This window comes from Oncorhynchus mykiss, chromosome 28 (genome assembly GCF_013265735.2).
Source record: "Oncorhynchus mykiss isolate Arlee chromosome 28, USDA_OmykA_1.1, whole genome shotgun sequence".
NCBI lineage: Eukaryota > Metazoa > Chordata > Actinopteri > Salmoniformes > Salmonidae > Oncorhynchus > Oncorhynchus mykiss.
Genome location: NC_048592.1, coordinates 1,698,485 through 1,714,750, shown reverse-complemented (window position 1 = coordinate 1,714,750; position 16,266 = coordinate 1,698,485). Strand labels below are relative to the sequence as shown.

General features: G+C 44.7%; 1 pseudogene; it reads left to right on the top strand.

The window, feature by feature from the left end:
- Positions 1 to 11,623, top strand: part of LOC110508327 — a 29,210-nt pseudogene extending 17,587 nt beyond the window's left edge.
- Positions 11,624 to 16,266: the final 4,643 nt, after the last annotated feature.

Sequence of the window (16,266 nt, the reverse complement as noted above, 5' to 3'; positions counted from 1 at the left end):
ACTCAAATCATGTTGTGTTGTTTACATACACATGCTTAGCAGATGTTATTGCGAGTGTAGTGAAATGCTTGTGCTTCTAGTTCAGACAGTGCAGCAATATCTAACAAGTAATCTAACAATTCCACAACAACTACCTAATACACACAAATCGAAGTAAAGGAATAAGAATACATAAATATATTGATGAGCAATGACAGCGGCATAGGCAAGATGCAATAGATGGTATAAAATACAGTATGAAGATATGAGATATTATGCAAGATATTTCAACATTATTAAAGTGACTAGTGATCCATTTATTGAAGTTTCCAATGATTTCAAGTCTGTACATAGGCAGCAGCCTCTCTGAGTTAGTGATGTCTCTTGAGATACAAGCTGTTTTTCAGTCTCTCGGTCCCAGCTTTGATGCACCTGTACTGACCTCGCCTTCTGGATGGTGGCGGAGTGAACTGGCAGTGGCTCGGGTGGTTGTTGCCCTTGATAATCTTTTTGGCATTCTTGTGACATCGGGTGCTGAAGGTGTCCTGGAGGGCAGGTAGTTTGCCCCCAGTGATGCATTGTGCAGACTGCACAACCCTCTGGAGAGCCTTGCGGTTGTGGGCGGTGCAGTTGTCATACCAGGTGGTGATACAGCCCAACAGGATGCTCTCAATTGTGCATCTGTAAAAGTTTGAGGATTTTAGGTGACAAGCCAAATTTCTTCAGCCTCCTGAGGTTTAAAAGGCGCTGTTGCGCCTTCTTCACCACGCTGTCTCTGTGGGTGGACCATTTCAGATTGTCCATGATGTGTACGCAGAGGAACTTAACATTCCACCTTCTCCACTGCTGTTCCGTTGATGTGGATACGGGGGTGCTCCCTCTGATGTTTCCTGAAGTCCACGATCATCTCCTTTTGTTGACATTGAGTGAGAGGATGTTTTCCTGACACCAAACTCCGAGTGCCCTCACCTCCTCCCTGTAGGCTGTCTCGTCGTTGTTGGTAATCAGGCCTACCACTGTTGTCTGCAAACTTGATGATTGAGTTGGAGGCATGCATGGCCACGCAGTTGTGGGTGAACAGGGAGTACAGGAGAGGGCTCAGAACGCACCCTTGTGGGGCCCAGTGTTGAGGATCAGCGGGGTGGAGATGTTGTTTCCTACCTTCACCACCTGGTGGTGGCCCATCAGGAAGTCAGGGACCCAATTGCACAGGGCGGGGTTGAGACCCAGGGCCTCAAGCTTAATGATGAGCTTGGAGGGTACTTTGGTGTTGAATGCTGAGCTATGGTCAATGAACAGCATTCTTACATAGGTATTCCTGATTTCAAGATGGGTTAGGGCAGTGTGATGGCGATTGCATTGTCTGTGGACCTATTGGGGCGGTAAGCAAATTGAAGTGGGTCTAGGATGACCTGCATGGTAGAGGTGATATGATCCTTTAGTCTCTCAAAGCACTTCATGATGACGGAAGTGAGTTCTACGGGGCGATAGTCATTTAGTTCAGTTACTTTTGCGTTCTTGGGTACAGGAACAATGGTGGCTATCTTGAAGCATGTGGGGACAGTAGACTGGGCTAGGGAGAGATTGAATATGTCTGTAAACACACCAGCCAGCTGGTCTGAGCATGCTCTGAGGACGCAGCTAGGGATGCTGTTTGGGCCGGCAGCCTCACGAGGGTTAACACGTTTAAATGTCTTACTCACGTCGGCTACGGAGAAGGAGAGCTCACAGTCCCTGGTAGTGGGCTGCGTTGGTGGCACTGTATTATCCTCAAAGTGGGCAAAGAAGGTGTTTAGTTTGTCTGGAAGCAAGACGTCGGTGACGTGGCTGTTTTTTGTATATTTTTGTAGTCTGTGATTTTCTTTAGACCCTGCCACATACGTCTCATGTCTGAGCCATTGAATTGTGACCCCTCTTTGTCTCTACACTGACATTTTGCTTGTTAGATTTCCTTCCCTATGGAATAACTACACTTTTGTATTCAGCCATATTCCCAGTCACCTTTTCATGGTTACATTTTGATTTTATTTCACCTTTATTTAACCAGGTAGGCAAGTTGAGAACAAGTTCTCATTTACAATTGCGACCTGGCCAAGATAAAGCAAAGCAGTTCGACACATACAACAACACAGAGTTACACATAAAGTAAAACAAACATACAGTCAATAATATAGTAGAAAAATAAGTCTATATGCAGATAAGGGAGGTAAAGGCAAAAAAAAGGCCATGGTGGCGAAGTAAATACAATATAGCTAGTAAAACACTGAAATGGTAGATTTTCAGTGGAAGAAAGTATAGGTAGAAATAATGGGGTGCTAAATAAATAAATACAGTAGGGGGAAAGGTAGTTATAGATGGGCTATGTAGAGGTGCAGTAATCTGTGAGCTGCTCTGACAGCTGGTGCTTAAAGCTAGTGAGGGAGAAGTGTTTCCAGTTTCAGAGATTTTCGTAGTTCGTTCCAGTCATTGGCAGCAGAGAACTGGAAGGAGAGGCGGCCAAAGGAAGAATTGGTTTTGGGGATGACCAGAGCGATATACCTGCTGGAGCGTGTGCTACAGGTGGGTGCTGCTATGGTGACCAGTGAGCTGAGATAAGGGGGGACTTTACCTCTCAGGGTCTTGGAGATGACCTGGAGCCAGTGGGTTTGGCGACGAGTATGAAGCGAGGACCAGCCAATGAGACCGTACAGGTCGCAGTGGTGGGTAGTATATGAGGCTTTGGTGACACAACGTATTGCACTGTGATAGACTGCATCCAATTTATTGAGTAGGGTATTGGAGGCTATTTTGTAAATGACGTCGCCGAAGTCGAGGATCGGTAGGATGGTCAGTTTTACAAGGGCATGTTTGGCAGCATGAGTGAAGGATGCTTTGTTGTGAAATAGGAAGCCAATTCTAGATTTAACTTTGGATTGGAGATGTTTGATGTGAGTCTGGAAGAGGGGGATGACCGCAGCTGCTTTCCAATCTTTGGGAATCTCAGACGACATGAGAGGTTGAACAGGCTAGTAATAGGGGTTGCAACAATTTCGGCAGATAATTTTAGAATGAAAGGGTCCAGATTGTCTAGCCCAGCTGATTTGTAGGGGTCCAGATTTTGCAGCTCTTTCAGAACATCAGCTGACTGGATTTGGGAGAAGGAGAAATGGGGAAGGCTTGGGCGAGTTGCTGTGGGGGGTGCAGTGCTGTTGACTGAGGTAGGGGTAGCCAGGTGGAAAGCATGGCCAGCCGTAGAAAAATGCTTATTGAAATTCTCAATTATAGTGGATTTATCGGTGGTGACAGTTTCCTATCCTCAGTGCAGTGGGCAGCTGGGAGGAGGTGTTCTTATTCTCCATGGACTTTACAGTGTCCCAGGCTATATCTGTTCCTGGTTCTAAATTTCTTGAATGGGGAATGGCTATTTTTTAAATTTAATTCAATTAAATTTTTTACCCTTTTTACTCCCCAATTTCGTGGTATCCAATTGTTTTAGTAGCTACTATCTTGTCTCATCACTACAACTCCCGTACGGGCTCGGGAGAGACGAAGGTTGAAAGTCATGCGTCCTCCGATTCACAACCCAACCAAGCCGCACTGCTTCTTAGGGTTAGGGTTAGCCAGCCGCACCGATGTGTCGGAGGAAACACCGTGCACCTGGCAACCTTGGTTAGCGCGCACTGTGCCCGGCCCGCCACAGGAGTCGCTGGTGCGCGATGAGACAAGGATATCCCTACTGGCCAAACCCTCCCTAACCCGGATGACGCTAGGCCAATTGTGCGTCGCCCCACGTACCTCCCGGTAGCGGCCGGTTACGACAGAGCCTGGGTGCGAACCCAGAGTCTCTGATGGCACAGCTGGCGGGCATGCTTATTTAAGATGGTGAGGAAGGCATTTAAAAAAAAACAGGCATCCTCTACTGACAGGATGAGGTCAATATCCTTCCAGGATACCCCGGCCAGGTCGATTAGAAAGACCTGCTCGCTGAAGTTTTTCAGGGAGCGTTTGATAGTGATGAGTGGAGGTCATTTGACCGCTGACCCATTACGGATGCAGGGAGTGATCGCTGAGATCTTGGTTGAAAACAGAGGTGTATTTAGAGGGCAAGTTGGTTAGGATGATATCTATGAGGGTGTCCGTGTTTACGGCTTTGGGGTGGTACCTGGTAGGTTCATTGATAATTTGTGTGAGATTGAGGGCATCAAGCTTAGATTGTAAGATGACTGGGGTGTTAAGCAATGTTCCAGTTTAGGTTGCCTAGCAGCACGAGCTCTGAAGATAGTTGGGGAGGAAATGAGTTCACATATGGTGTCCAGAGCACAGCTGGGGGCTGAGGGTGGTCTATAGCAGGCGGCAACGGTGACTTGTTTTTTGAGAGGTGGATTTTTAAAAGTAGAAGTTCAAATTGTTTGGGTACAGACCTGGATAGTAGGACAGAACTCTGCTATCTCCAGTAGATAGCAACACCGCCCCCTTTGGTCGTTCTATCTTGTCTATCTTGAATGTTGCAGTTAGGGATGAGGATTTCAGAATTTTTTGTGGTTTTCCTAAGCCAGGATTAAGACACGGCTAGAACATCCAGGTTGGCAGAGTGTGCTAAAGCAGTGAATAAAACTAACTTAGGGAGGAGGCTTCTAATGTTAACATGCATGAAACCAAGGCTATTACGGTTACAGAAGTCATCAAAAGAGAGCGCCTGGGGAATAGGAGTGGAGTCAGGCACTGCAGGGCCTGGATTCACCTCTACATCACCAGAGGAACAGAGGAGGAGTAGGATAAGGGTGCGGCTAAAAACTATGAGAATTGGTCGTCTAGAACGTCCGGAGCGTAGAGTAAAAGGAGGTTTCTGGGGGCGATAAAATAGCTTCAAGGTATAGTGTACAGACAAAGGTATGGTAGGATGTGAATGCAGTGGAGGTAAACCTAGGTATTGAGTGATGTTGAGAGGGATATATTGTCTCTAGAAACATAATTGAAACCAGGGATGTCATCGCATGTGTGGGTGGTGGAACTGAAAGGTTGGATAAGGTATAATGTACATGGTAGGATGTGAATACAGTGGAGGTAAACCTAGGCATTGAGTGATGATGAGAGACATATTGTCTCTAGAAACATCATTGAAACCAGGTGATGTCATCGCATGTGTGGGTGGTGGAACTGAAAGGTTGGATAAGGTATAATGAGCAGGGCTAGAGGCTCGACAGTGAAATAAGCCAATAAACACTAACCAGAGCAGCAATGGACAAGGCATATTGACATTAAGGAGAGGCATGCTTAGTCGAGTGATCATAAGGGTCCAGGGAGTAGTGAGGTTGGTTGGGGTCACGGTGATTCAGACAGCTAGCCGGGCCATCGGTAGCAAGCTGGCAGAGGATGGAGGTCTGTTTTTAGCCACCTCGTGCGTTTCCGTCGGTAGATTAGTGGGGCTCCGTGTGGTAGAGGGGACCAATCCAATTGGCAAAATAGATATAGTTATAGTGACCCAGGAAAAATTGACCGATAGATCTATTCAGATAGCAGCCGATAAGACGGCTAACGATTAGCGGGCCGCAGATGGGCGTTCAGGTAACGTTGCGACGGAGGGTCCAGTTGGATAACTCCCTCGGGCAGATAACGTTGGTAGTCCAGTCGTGAAGCCCCGGTGGGGCTCCGCATCGGCAGTAAAACGCGTCCGGTAGGTGATTGTAGCCCAGGAGTGGCTGATGGAACTCTTCAGCTGGCTAGCTCTGGAATAATTGATGTTTGCTCCGGGATCGACGTAAGCCAATAGTCACACGGATAGCAGTTAGCTAGCTGCGTGATCCAGGTGTAAATGTCCAGAGCTTTCGGTTGAAATCTGGGGGTATGGAGAGAAAAATAGGTCCGGTATGTTCTGGTCTGAGTCGCGTTGGAAATGTGGTGGTTCTCGCGTTCAGATTTGTGCGAATGCTGCCATCTATCTACGGTTTCTGGTTAGGGTAGGTTTTCATAGTCACAGTGAGTACAACATCTCTTTTACACTTCCTTATAAACTCACTCACCGACTCAGCGTATATGTTGATATTATTCTCTGAGGCTACCCGGAACATATCCCAGTCTGCGTGATCAAAACAATCTTGAAGCATGGATTCCAATTGGTCAGACCAACGTTGATCAGATTTGTCAAAAGGAGAGTGGGGGAGGGCCTTGTATGCATCGCCTAAGTTAGAGTAGCAGTGATATCCAGTGTTTTCCAGGGCAGGTGCTACAGTCAATATGCTGATAGAATTTAGGTAGCCTTGTTTTCAACTTTGCTTTGTTAAAATCCCCAGGTATAATAAATGCAGCCTCAGGATATGTGGTTTCCACTTTGCATGAAGACCAGTGAAGTTCCATGATGGCCGTCATGGTATCGGCTTGAGGGGGAATATACACGGCTGTTACAATAAACACATAGGTGTGAGACTAATATTTTCGCCACTTTTCGTTGACAAAATTAACAGAGGTACACCCCCTGCACAGGATGCTAGTGTAATATATTAGACATTGATTCTAATGTTTGCAATTTCAGTGGTGTGTGTCTCAGTCTCTGGTAAAGCGGCCCCTGTCTCATCACCGGGCCCTACTGAAGGAGAGCTTCGAGGAGAAGGAGGGAGAGTTTGTGTTCGCCCGCGCTATTGACTCAGACAACACAGACACCATCGCTGAGTTGATGGAGTAGTCTGTTCGAGGTGTGTTTGTCAGTGTGGGATCGGTCTATTTGCTGTGTGTGTGTGTGTGTGGGAGGGAGGGAGAGAGACGGGAGCCAACCATGTGTTTGTGGGAGGTCAATCCTGTCTTCTGTGATCTCCTTCTCTCCTGAAGTTGGTTATTAATGAATGTCTTAGGCTGTGTCCCAAATGACACCCTATTCCCTATGGGCCCTGGTCACAAGTATTTGCGCTATACAGGGAAGGGGGTGCCATTTGGGATGTATTCTTAATTGTATGTCCTCCTGTGGTGTGATTTTTGGTTGAATCCTCAGACTCCTGTGGGGGACTAATGGTGAAGACTCAGGAGAAAGATGCAACTTATGAAATTGCCAAGCGCTCTCACAACTGACTCAAGGTACACACATGCACGCACACGTACACAAACCACACATGCACGCACACGTATGCACCAGGGGTTCCTAAACTTTTTTGACCCACGACTCCATTTTGATATGTGAAAATTCTCGCATCCCAACCGTGTGGGAAAATAAATATATGTGATTTAACAGCCAAAGTTAACTTTTATTTGGGGCTATGGTAGTCAATTGGAAAACATTCTAACCGTATTTTTGAATTGTCTTCTCAACTCCCCATCACATACTTCTGATGTGGGGCTATGAGTCATTTGCAAATGAGTCTGAAAAAATGTATCTTATCTCACCACAACCAATGAGATGAGATGGGTGTTCTTGATGGGTGTGCTTGATGCATGTCGCGTTAGCGCTTCTCAAAGTCAGCGGGCGTGGTCTACAGTGCGCACCTCATCTCTGGTTTTAATGCGAACCAGCGTGTGGTTTGATGTAGTTTACAATCGAAGTTACTTGCTACAGTATATCTCCGAGTTCTGTGCTCAGCTCTTTTGCCGCCAGTTGCTCTCGGGTTATCATACAACGCATTCATATAGCAGAGGCAGACACATTCATAACTAGAGAGCAGAGACCTGACCTCCGTCCCGTGATGGATGGAGCCACATCTGTGCAAAAGCCAGCCATTTGATCCCATATGGAATCTGTTAGCCACGCAGCACACTGAACATCCCCTGTGCCGTTTCATGCTCGGTAATGGTGAGACAGAACATTGTGTCCTCGCGAATAGCATCCCCCGACATCTATAGAAAACAAGGCAATTCATGGGCATCTCAGCTCTCATAACTAACGTCCGTTTGGAGTTGGGGTCATTCAGTCAGTTTCTTCTTCATTGCTAGCAATAGCATGAATGATTTGTTTAACAGTGTTGTCTGGCAAAGGTATTGATGTGAGTTTCTGTGACTCTGCCTCCCCACACATTGTTTACACCGTATCTATTGCGGCCGGTAAATTTGAAGTCTCTGCAATAGTGTGTGGTTTCATGGCGTATCGGGCCTAGTCATTCACTGTGGGAATGATTCAAGTGCAACGTGTGGCCTTCAAGTGTGGCCTTTTCTCAGGATCAAGGGCACTCTGGTTGAATTTGATTTTCATCATTTTCATTTAGATTTTTACGATGAACCACATTACAATGATTTGAGATACAAAGATGATATTATATATTTTTTGTATTTTGTTGGGGAGGGGGGTGGGGGGTTTGGAAATCCTCCCGCGACCCCATTTTCATATCAGGCAACCCCACATGGAGTTGGCAACCACTGGTATACATACACACACACACACACTTACTCTCTATCATATCTACTCGCATGAAAACCTACCATTCATCCCTGTCTCTCTGTCTAGCTGAAGGAGGACTATCTGGATGGGGGACAGTGGATCTGTGTGTGATTGGAGCATATCTGGGGAAGGGCAAGAGAACAGGGACCTACGAAGGATTCCTGCTCGCCCCCTACGATGAGGACTATGAATAGTTCCACTCAGTCTGCAAGGTCTGTCTGTGTGTGTGTCAGGGGTGTCTTTGTATGTCTGCGTATGTCTGCTTATGTCTGTGTGTACCTCCTTGCCTAGGAGGTGACTTTTTGTCTTTCTCTGTCTCGGTTGGTTTGTCTCTCTGAAAGGTGAGAGTGCCTCAGTCCAAACAGGATAAAGGTATTTTGCACAGGGAATTCTTTCACAATTCTTTGTTATTCTGCTCTGCTAAATGTCTCATCTGGCTTACAACAGGGGGATATATTTTTCAGGTTATTTTGTCTTTGCAGATTGGGACAGGTTTCAAGGATGAAGATTTGGAGCAACAGTACAAATTCTTCAAGGTACAGTACAGAGATATTTGTGTTCTATGCTCGTTTGATGCGAAGCGCATAGTTTCTTGAAGCGAATCTGCCAAATGTCTTTAGACCCAATTAACTATGAAGGCATTTTCCAGGAGCACATTTTGCCCAAGCCCCACCCCTAGCATCGTGTGGACCTATCAACAGAGCCTGATGTGTGGCTTGATGCCGTGCAAGTATGGGAAGTGAAGTGTGCAGACCTATCGCTGTCGCCAATCTACAAGGCTGGCATGGGATTGGTTAGTAGAACTAGTCCTTGTACACTGGCTCATCAGTACTAATAATATTTGGATTTCAAGCCAGTTTAAAGTCATTTGGAAGTTAATAATTTGATTCAATGCAATTTCATCTTTGAGGGCCAGCCAGTAAAGCAACCACAACAGAATCTTTAACTCAATAATCCCCTCTGCAAATCTAAAATGTTTAGGTCTCAGGATGTTGCGAAATTTCTCTGGTACATTTTCACATTTTTTATGTCTCAAATTTCTCATGATGATCATGACACTTTTTTTTTCTTCCCCTTAAAAACTATATTATTTAAGAGAGACCTACAATGAAGCGACCATGTTTACCCATAACTTAAAAACACACTCGTATAGGCCTAAGTCAAATATTTAGGCAAAATCTCAGGACCGTATTCAGTCTGAGTAGCAGTGCTGTCCAATTCACCACTTCTACTCCAAAGCTCTTTGTGGATATGGGTCCTAATCTGTGCTTTGAATTAGTACTCAACAAAGCTGTGATATCATGGTACTATGTTAGATTAAATAAAGAGATGCCATCTTTGAATCAATAGTTCTTCAACCTCCAGTCTTTTGGTGCAGGGTTTAAAAAGCATATTAACTGTGAAAGGAAAACCCACAATAGTCTTCCGTTTTAAAGCCTTTAGTGGCAGCAAAAGTCAGACAAGTTTAGGTGAAAAGATGATTCCTAGCTTTTCTTTGGCACTGGTCTTCTCCCAGTGTGACCTAGAGAAGAGCTTCAACCGCTTGCTCAGGTTAGGGTAAGGGCTAGTGTTAGTGGATAGTTGTTTGAAGTGTTGACAAACCATCTATTCGGAACTATCCGAATACTGTTACTGGCGATTCATGTTTTTTCTCCTCTCTCCCAGTGTGACCCAGAGAAGGGCATCTCTCTTCGGTTCCCACGCTTCCTGAGGATCCGAGATGATAAAAAGCCAGAGGATGCAACTTCAGGAAGACAGGTAGTTGATTACACTGCTGTGACAGTGTATCTCGTAGTTCCGAATTTCTCTGGTTGCATTCCCAAATGTTTTTCTATGCAGGTTGTCCAATCAAAAACGGGTATTTTGACAAATGGGTCAACTCAATGGTTCAAACCTCATTCCCCTATCATAATCAATTCAAAAGTTATTGGAGTTTTTACCCTTGTAGAATGGCCAAAATTAGGGTGAGTAAATCAAAATAATTGCACAGCATCTGCTTCTTTTCTTTCATTCTAGATCTATGCTTCCCTCCTCTGTGTTTCAGCTTCTCCCACATATATACACACAGTACATTTTATTCCACCAATTTTGATATTCTGTGTTTATCCCCCTGTAATTTGATATAAATTGGCCCTCGTACCATCATGGCCACCTTATCCTCAGCTTCCAATTGGCTCATTCATCCCCTCTCCCCCTCACTGATTTCTTTGTTCTGTCCCATTTCAGATTGCTGATTTGTACAGAATCAGGGAGACAAAGCTGACCTTGAGGACTACTACTGACCTCATCAACGGACCGGCCAGTCGCCAATGACTCGGGTGAAATCTCAATTTGTACATATATAAAATAAATGGTATGGTAAACTTGAACAAGGCTCTGTCGATGCAATTAAAAATTTAAAAAAAAAACATATATTTTATATTTTTTAACTCTGCACAGCAGTGTCTATATCCAGGTGCTGGTTTAGGCTCTGCCAATGTCATTATAATCAACATTTTGTGTGTGTTGGTGTTGAGCCTAATGCTCATTTTTGTAAACGTATACTTAACAGTATAAATAAAATATGTCTTCCCCAGTTTTCAATGACACAAATAAATCACACTAATGACAATGTGAATAAAGGCTTTGCTAATTTTATAATATCAAACATATTGGGTGTTGATTTTATCCTGTCCTAAGCTTAATTTTACCGATTGATAGTGTTGGTTTCCCAGACACAGTTTAAGCCTAGCCCTGGACTAAAAAACACTTATGCTTTTTAATCCTGTTCTAAATTTCATCTGTGTTCAGGAAACCGTCCGATACAGTATTGAGAACACCAAGACATTGAAGACCTTCATCTTCGGTATTCACTTGTAATGCATATCTCAGTAACACTACCTGAAACATGCAGGTATGCTTTAAAACTTGTTCTAAGCATGTATGAGCCATTATCCTTTTGTCTTAAGGTTTATCATTCATGCAGTGAGTGAAATGAAGATCCCTTTATGGTGTCCTATGAGCCACCTGGTGCAATAAGGATGAGGTGCTGAGAAGAGTTGAATAACACATACATAATCCTAGCAGTACGCAGAGACTTGAATACTGTCGAGAAGTCAACAAAGCTCTAACTTCCCCCTAAGTACCTCTCATTCTTACAGCTTCAGTCCAGTATGGTGTGCATCCCAAATGGCTGCCTATTTTTGTCATAGTGCACTACTATAGTGAATAGGGGGCCCATTTAGGATGCCCCCAACCAACGTCAGAATGTAAGGATAAATGCCCTTCTGTTTTTCCCCATCACAAATAGTGTAAAGTCCTTAAGTAGTGTAGTTTAAAGTATTTTTACTTTTACATTTTTTGGGGGGGATCTTTACTATTAATATTTTTGACTACTTTTACTTCACTACATTCCTCAAGAAAAAAAAAAACTTTTTACTCCATACAGTTTCCCTGACAACCAAAAGTACTCATTTACATTTTGAATGGGTAGCAGGACAGGAAAACTGCAAAATTCATGCACTTACTCTATCAAGAGAACATCCCTGGTCATCCCTATTGCCTCTGATCTGGCGGACTCACTAAATGTGTTGGGAGTGTGCCCCTGGCTATCTGTAAATAACAAGAAAATGGTGCCTTCTGGTTTGCTTAACATAAGTCATTTGAAATATTTGTACTTTTACTTTCAATACTTAAGTATATTTTGCCAATTACATTTACTTTAGATACTTAAGTATATTTAAAACCAAACCCTTTTAGACTTACTCAAGTAGTAATTCACTGGGTAACTCACTTTTACTTGAGTCATTTTCTATTAAGGTATCTTTACTTTTATTCAAGTATGACAAGTGGGTGCTTTTCCACCACTGCTGCTCGCATTGATTGTGTCCTTGGAACTGAAGAGGTTAATTCTAGTCTACCCAATAGGCCTTACAAAAATATCCCGACTCTAGGTTACAAATATTGACAATTCCTCTCTTACAAATATTACAGTACACTACAGTGTGTAACAGTACACTGTGACATCTCAACAGTTCACCAGAGTCAAATTAACACTCCCACACAAAACAAGATTCCCTGCAGAAACATTGCAACGAGACATGCGATTTCTTTAAGACGTGTTATTATGCAGAATATCAGTGTAACGTTTCTAAATGTACGGTGTATGTGCAGAAGAACAAGGACGAAGCAAGGAGAGCGTCTGGTACATTATAAAATGCAAACGGGTTGACAGCTCAAGGAGCAGTGCAAAACAGATGCATTTCCCAGCCTGCATTAGATGATGAAACTCCACAAGTCAGTAGACGGAATCAAGAATCAATCCACTACAAGAAGACTCAGGCCAGAGAAGAGAGTCAAGGACACATGGTCATTATAGGAAGTAAAGAGGATTGTAGCGTTCTGGGAAGCTAGTTAGATGCCATACATGGTGTTTGTGTCTGAAATGCCACCCAATTCCTTACATAGTGCACTACTTTTGTCCAGAGCACATCTGGTCATAAGTAGTGCACTATGCAGGGAATAGGGTGCCATTTGGGCCACACACCCAGAATGAATGTTGTGGAAGTGAGTGGGCTGTGATGTGACCTGTGCTTGAGCTTCAGTGTCTGCTTCTGCAAGGGAGGAGGGGGAGGAGAAGGGCTGCATTGTGCCAGCCTGGGCATGGAAATGTAGATTTTGTTGCCCTTTCCCATCTGTTTATGTCATTGTGTTTTCTCTCTCTGCCTCTACTCATCTCCACAACTTTCCCTTTTTCTTTCTTTCTCTCCCCCTCTCCTTCTCTTTCTCTGCATGTCTCAACATGTGGCTTCCTTTCCTATCTAGCTCAATTTTGAATAAATGGCAGATTTAGATTTTATGCTTATTATTTTTCATCATTAATTAATACCTGAAGCAAGGAAGAAGCAGTTAATGTTTGCATGGTGGAATATTAGCTATTTATATTATAATATTAGTCTCTGCCCCTGTTGGTGTTGCTTCTGATAATTAAAAATAATACCTGAAACTAGGAAGTAGCTGAATGTTTGCACAGTAGAATATGAGCTGAAGACTTCTCTGCTCCTGTGTTGTTTCAGTGCAGCAGCAGTGTGTTGTGTTGTGGTGTTGCAGACTGAGGGGAGGAGTGGGAGCTGGTGTTTAGTGTTTACGGAGGGGCAGCTGGCTCAGATCATGTGCCTGCAGGGCAGAGTACCGCTCTGCTGTGGTTCTGTGGCCTCAATCTCTACACAGGCCTGGGTGGAGGTCTCAAATGGCACCCTGTTCCCTTTTATAATGACCAGAGCCCTGGTCAGAAATCTTCCACTATGTAGGGAATAGGTCGCCATTTGGAACGCAGCCCTGGTTTCCACTTATAGCATCTGCCTGATGTTGGTTCAGATTAACTAACCTGCTCCACTGAGTCCCCCCACCTGGGAGCTGCTGAACCAAACTCAGGTTGTGTCCCAAATGACATCCTATTCTCGTTATAGTGCTCGACTTATGACCAACAAAGCTCAAAAGTAATGCGCTATATGGTGCCATTTGGGAATCACCCTGCCTCTCACCGCTGTTTATTATGGTCTGTTGATACACATGATGGAGTAGCTACATGCCTACGTCCCTGACGTAAAGGAAAAGCAACTGACACATCAAATCGCATCACTGCTCAGTTCTGCTCACAGGCATCAAATTAAATGGAAATGTTGTTTCCGGAGCTTGTATTCCCCGTGGTTGAGAGAAAGAAATAGAGGTAAGGCCGGGTAGCAATGCTGAGATGTTGGCTGAAATGCAGAACCTCCCGAACACTGTTATGGATTGCCCCAAACTGTTTCGATTTTGTTTGGTGCTTGACAAATAACGGTTTTCACCTCTCTCTGTCCTTTTGTCTCCTCTCCCCTTTCTCCCACCCAGCTATCTGTCTTGCACACAATACACCCTTTCTCAACCGTGAATAATGTGTTTGTTCTCCTCCATCGCGCCTTCTCTTTTCATCCCTGTCTACCCCTCCATCCCTTGTTTGGTGCTCTCTGTGACATCTCGGCCATGCAAGGACACGAGGGAGAGAGGGAGGGACAGGACCGTCCATTGTCTTCAGCTGAACCCACGGAATATCAATTGTGTTTTTCTTGAGCCACAGGACCACCGAGCGTTGGCCAGTAACCTTTGGATAATAGTTTTGATGATGTCATGCCAGCTTTATCACCCTGGTTGAGTAGCAAATGGCACCCTATTCCCTACATAGTTCACTACTTTTGACCAGAGCCCTACGACTCTCAAAACACTCGCCAGATCCCTCCAACCCGGCAAGTGCACTATATAGCAAATAGAGTGCCATTTGGGATGCACACAGCACCTGACATGTTTTTTTCCACAGTCTTCACTGGCACTTTTTCTGTAATTATACCAAGACCCTATTAAGCCACATCCTATTTCTATTCATATTCTACACCTATTCAAATAATTGGGAGACTTGCAGTCTCTTGTCTGGAGAACATTCTGGAATTGCCTGTTGTTTGTTCGTCATGGCAGGTTTGGCTGGTTACCCTCACCCTTTAGCTGCGGTTTGGGAGCAGAATCTGGGCCTCTTCATAAAGCGTGTCAGAGTAGGAGAAAGGATCTACTAGCAGGTCCCCTCTGTCTATTTAATCTTAGTCATTATGATCTAAATGGCTAAACTGATCCTAAATTAGCACTCCTACTCTGAGGAATTTTGTTAATATGGGCCCAGGGTGTTTATGGCTCTTGTGTTGTGATTGGTCCACATCGGTGGTCGTTTTCCCAAAGTTGGCTTAGGCCCACACTGCTGCTCCTCTCTTCTCCCTAAGGGGTTGTCTGCTCTGCTGTGCTCCATTGGATCACTTCCCTGGCCATTAGCTTCATGACCTGATGAGTACTGTGTCCTCTGGCCTCTGTTTCCCCCTCTGTCCTCATGGCCAGAGAATGTTGTCTGCATACCAAGTGGAACCCTATTCCCTATCTAGTGCACTACTTTTCACCAGGGCCCTGGTCAAAAGTAGTACGCTGTATTGGTAATAGGATGCCATTTGGGATTCAGCCTCGTCCTCCCACCCACCGCCACCCACCAGCCCCCTCAAGACGCTCCCCAGATCACTCCAACCCGGCCAGTCCAAGACATTCCACTGGTGCTCATTTGCCAACATGCCTGGTTATTAACCTTCTGTTACACACAGACACTGTAGATGGCGAGCCTATTGAGCTGATTTTATTCACACGGCAGTAGAACCCAGGAGGGTGCTGCTCCTGTAATCCACTCTTCTCTTCCATCTGGGCTAAGGCCTAAATATGCGTCCCAAATGGCAAACTCGGGCCCTGGTCAAATAAACAACAGGGTGCCATTTGGGATGCAGGCTAAGAGTTAGCCATACCTCTTCTCTCCCTTGTGTTATTTAGAGGTTGATGGTCTCTCTCTCCTTACTGCAGGTGGTTTCATAACTGCCTCTCTTTCTTCTCTCTCTCTCTCTTAATACAGCAGTTGTGTGCCAAGGCAATCTCCTTCCACCTGCCTGCCAGGTTTATAAAATATATCCTGTTTCCTTTGCCTTATGGCAGCCTTAATCATTTAGGAGATACACAGAGATAGTGTCTGCCACTGCAGGTTGGCAGATGGTCTGTTGTAGTTAATTGATCCGGCAGTATGGTGTTCGGGTTTTTAAGCTTAGCCTACAATGAGTAGCCTTGTAATATGTAACTGAGTTTAGACTGCATGCTGCCAATCTTATACAGAATCTGCATCCCAAATGGAACCCTATTCCATATATAGGGCATTGCATTTGACCAGAGCCCTGCCCTGCTGGCCCACTAGGTCACGCTCCTCTCCCTATGGGCCCTGGTCAAAAGTTGAGCACTATATAGGGAATAGCGTTCCACTTGAGACGCCACCCTGGTCTGATGGGAAGACCAAATGTTCTGATATGGAGAGGAGAGCTAGGGGCCCAGCGGATAAAAGCAATGTAACATTAAGCAATCATTTCAGC